The following is a 4,993-nucleotide window of genomic DNA, read 5'->3' as shown; positions in this document are numbered from 1 at the left end:
TCTATCTTTAAATGAATTATGATTAGTAGTTATTAAATATAATAACTACTAATAATATATGCATGTCTTATGGTATCATATTAGCAAAACATTTTAATACCACCGTGGACTCTACAACATAGACTTTTATTGAAAAATGATCACAAAATTAAAATTCTGACTTAATTATCAATAAGTTTTCATGTACTTTTATGCCCATATACAACAAAACATGTATTGCCTTATCTCTTATAAAATATCATGATGGATTATATTTGACGCACCTTTAAATCAGGAGTAATGTTACATATACAAACTAATAATTATTCAAATTATTCTCTATAAATTGATAAGTAATTCTGCATGTTTAATTATTAATAACTCTAATTTGTTTAAATTATCTCTAAGTTAAAATCATTCAACCTATTAAAACATATTAATGTGTATTACAGAATTATTCTTTAAATCGTAAATGATAAATTAATATTTGAGCGATGTTATATGTACAAAGGTATAAAGTTCGATATACATACTGATGTGATGCATAATAATTAAAAGTTGATGCTGTTAGAAATACAATGACATGATCCTTTTTCCGGAGCCCTAGATATTTCTGAATATCTATTTGATGCTGTCAGCAATCAGCATGGGCATATGGATGGAAAAACTGAAAAAGATAAATTAGAATGTTTATTGCACATACTCTGTCCAATCACATTCAAGTTAGTCTAAATAATATTCTGTTTTTACCTTTGATATCTTTCAAGTAAAAATGTCAGTTAAAAAAAATTAAATCAAAGCTAAACTATTTACAAATTCATTAACACAAATACACGCCGATGGCATCTAATTAAGTCTTATTCACATTTTAAGCTATCTGGCAACGCGGCCATTATTATCACCTTCTGAACAAGGAACCACACTGCAGCTGAGCCTGCATACCAATTTCCACATATCATAAAATGATAAAATGAAACAACCTCTGAACTTGCCTTATTCATTTTATTCAATGTTATGTTAAACCGATATTACGACATTTAATTCCTATATAAATCGTGGAAGTAATAATCCCACATCTCATCCCACCATTTCTCATTGCTTGTCGGTTCATAAAAATTTCGATCCTTTTTTTGTTCTTGTTAAAACACAATGTCCGTCTCTACCATTCTCCAGCAAAAGTGGGTTGCATTAGTTTTTACTTACTGCTCTTCCAACCTTACTCAACCCAACAGGAATTGGCACTCAGCTTTTGCCAAAATTTACTGTCCAGAGCTTTTCCTCTCTTTCCAAAACAAATTACCAGTAATAAAGTTTCCCGCTCCCGTCTTTTACTGTGTCAATTTCCACTTGACAATAATGATCAATACTTCAAGATGATCCCACATGTTACAGAGCTTGTGCAGAAGAAAAATCTAGGAAAACTTTACGAGTTTGATGGGATTTATGGCATAGCTTCGCTCTAAAACAGATATGATGGGGAATATGTAGCACCGGAAGATATTGCTCGCCGACATGAGCATTTGGTTCAAACACCTATAAGAACCCCATCAAAAACTTCTTTCAATTTGTGGTGGAAGCTTCAAAGATCTTACATATTGTCTTTAGGCTGTGCAGTCCTTTCACTTGCTTTTGGCATAAAAGAGCAGGTCGAAAGAAGGTGGTATGACGGTGGAAGCTTTTGTGGCTGTCTTTCTGTCATCGCTGTTCAGCTGTAAGTAATTACAGACAAAACCGACAATTGACAAGCTATCAAAAGTGAGCAACAATATCCAAAATGAAGTCGTTAGAAACGGTCGGCGCCAACAAATTTCATATTTTGACTTGTTGTTGGAGACAATATATGCTTAAAAATGGAGACCAAGTCCCGCTGATTGATTGTTCTTGGATGGGCATTCCTTATATTAGACGAATCAAGCATGACAGGGGAGAGTGATCAATGTGAGGTAAACAGCAGCCATAATCCATTCTTGTTTTCTGGCACCAAAGTAGCTGAGGGTTGGTCGTAGTTAGCCACATCAGTTGGTATGAACACACTATGGGGCCAAATGATGAGTCAAATAAGTCGGGACAGCGGTGAACAGACCCTTTGCAAGCAAGGCTCAACAAGTTACTTCGCAATAGGCAAAGTTGGATTGAAGTTGCTTTCTGGTTCTTTAGTCTTGATGGTTCGCTACTTCACAGGAAATACAAAAGACGAGAATGGAAACCAAGAATTTATTGGAAGAAAACAAAGGTTGACAACATTGTGAATGCGTTGTGGGGATTGTAGCTGCTGCAGTTACAATCGTCGTAGTTGCAATTCCAGAAGGTCTCCAAGCTGACACTTACTCTTGCTATTCATGAAGAGAATGATGGCTGATCAAGCTATGGTGAGAAAGCTCTCTGCCTGGAAACAATGGGCTCTGACAACGTCATTTGTACTGAAAAACAGGGATCCCTCTAACCAGATGAAGGTGACAAAGTTTTGGCTTGGCCGGAACCTATCAAAGAGGGTCTGCTCTTCAATTTCCCCTGGGTTGTTGATGATTCAACAAGGAGTTGCTCTGAATACAACTGGTATCTACAAGGCTACTTCAGGATCGTTATGAAATCTCAGGTAGTCCCATGAAAAAGCAATTCTTTCTTGGGCTACCCAAGATCTCAACATGGAGATGGAGAAAATCAAACAGAGTGTACTATTCTCCAGTTGAGCCTTCTCAAAAAAGAAAAGGAGTGGCGTTATGATGAGGAAGAAGATAGACCACACAATCAACGTGCATTGGAAGGAGACGCTGAGATGATTCTAGCCAAGTGTTCGAGTTACTATGATGCCTCTGGAAACCTGAAAATCTGGACAATGGTGCAAAGGAAATATTTGAGCACATTATGAAGGTATGGCAGCCAGCAGCCTTCGATGCATTGCTTTTGCGCATAAACAGTTTCCGAAAAGAGCAAGAAGATGCAAATGATGCGAAAAAGTTAATGAAGACAGCTTGAGCCTAATAGGAAGTGGGGGTATTAAGGACCCATGTCGTCCAGGGGTAAAGAAAGCTGTGGAAGCCTGCCAACATGTGGTGTCAACATCAAGATGATCACTGGTGACAATGTTTTCACTGCAAAAGCCCTAGCCACCGAATGTGGAATACTTACGCAAATGGATTGGTGTGGAAGGAGAAGATTAGAAACATACAACAGAGGAGAGATTGGAAGAAGTGACAAAATTGTGTGATGGCAAGATCTCTCCTTTTGATAAAAGCTCATGGTGCAGTGCTGAAACAGAAGGTCACGTGGTTGCAATCACTGGGGATGGCACAAAGATGCACCAGCTTTGAAGGAAGCAGATATAGGACTATCTATGGGGATTCAAGGGCTGAAGTAGCCAAGGAGAGTTAGATATTGTCATCATGGATGATAATTTGGTGGTCAGTAGCCAAGTTTGAATGGGGAAGATGTGTCTACACCAATATTCAGAATTCATTCAGTTCCAGCTTACGGTAAACGTTGCTGCTTGTGATAAACTTTGTAGCGCGGTTTCTGCAGGTGAAGTACTCTAACAGCCGTCCATTGTTGGGGTGAATTTGATCATGGACACATTAGGGCCCTGGCTTGGCTACAGAGCGGCCAACGAGTGAGCTCATGGACAAACCACTGTGGGTCGTACCAAGCCGCTTATCACCAATGTAATGTGGAGAAATCTTCTAGCTCAAGCTCTATATCAGATAGCCATCCTTTGACCTTACAGTTCAGAGGCCAATCAATCTTTGGTGTTAATGAGAAGGTAAAGGACACCTGATCTTCAACATATTTGTCCTTTGCCAAGTCTTCAATGAGTTCAACGCAAGGAAGCTTGGAAAGAAGAATGTCTTTAAAGGGAACACAAGAACAAGTGTTTTTGGGAATTATCGCGATAACCATCATTCTTCAAGTATTGATGGTGGAATTTCTGAAGAAGTTGCAGATACAGAGAGACTAATTGGGGCAATGGGGTGTATGTATAGTATCGCACTGCATCGTGGCCGATTGGTTGGCTTGTCAAGTGCATACCTGTTCCAGAGAACCATTTTTCAGCTATCTCAAGTGGAGAGGAGATATTGAAAATCCAGGCATACAACAATTATTTGATTTGTTAAAAAAAATAAATTCATTGTATTCTTTAGTTTGTAGTTTAATAATTAACATATCGATATATATTTTTTAATTAATTTTTCTTGTAATTTTTAATTTTTGATTATTTATCTTGTAAGGTATCAATTCAATGTCTTGTTGCCTTCTTTGTTTATCTTGGATTGACTTCGTCCCCATGTGCTATATTAGCTAACAAGAAAACAGTTTACCATGTTGGTTTCGTTTTAAAGAAAAGGTGATTATGTAAGTAAGATAATGGTCTTTCCAATTCGTCGCTGCCAACCTTCATGTCTATGACCGTAATAAGAATAAAAAATAAATAGATTCAGTATTTACCATATTGACTCTGAATTGTTCTCTGTTTTCAACCTATGAACCACAATACTGAACTAATTATATTTTCAAAGTACAAACCAAGAGAAAAAGTAGAGTTACCTCATCTTTTCAGGTTAGAAACATTTCTACGAAACTGAAATTTTCAAATTCAAATGCTTTGGATTTTGCTCAGAAAATTTCAGGTTCCAAAACCATGTGTCCAATCAATTAGCTGAAACTAAGCAACAACAAAGAAAATAAAAGAACAAATTAGTATCGAGTATACAAGAAGTAAATACAATTAGACAACAAAACTAAACTGACATATATGTAAACAGGCCATGAAAAATCGAATGGGTCATAGGTCTACCAATCAAAACTTTATAACAGGCTACAAATAATCATTTGTAATGTGGCCTTTCACAATACAGTTCTGAATTCAGTCGAAAAACATCTTAGATGATTATAATTTTTTTATTTTTACTGGAATTGTAAGCTCTACAAATAGTTCAAACTATGTATACAAAAAACAAGCAAAAAAACCAACCTTTGTCGAAACACAAACATGTCCATTAATGTGACGAAAGTAATTACT

The 4,993-nt window shown here is 36.6% G+C and overlaps 1 pseudogene; it reads left to right on the top strand.

Moving 5' to 3' along the window:
• Nucleotides 1-2,330: 2,330 nt before the first annotated feature.
• LOC116131494 lies at nucleotides 2,331-4,088 on the top strand (annotated as a pseudogene).
• Nucleotides 4,089-4,993: the final 905 nt, after the last annotated feature.

The sequence above is a fragment of the Pistacia vera genome, unplaced genomic scaffold, assembly GCF_008641045.1.
Source record: "Pistacia vera cultivar Batoury unplaced genomic scaffold, PisVer_v2 Contig107, whole genome shotgun sequence".
In the NCBI taxonomy this organism is placed as follows: Eukaryota; Viridiplantae; Streptophyta; class Magnoliopsida; order Sapindales; family Anacardiaceae; genus Pistacia; species Pistacia vera.
Note: the sequence above shows the minus strand (reverse complement) of the source record. Positions and strands in the feature narration are given on the sequence as shown.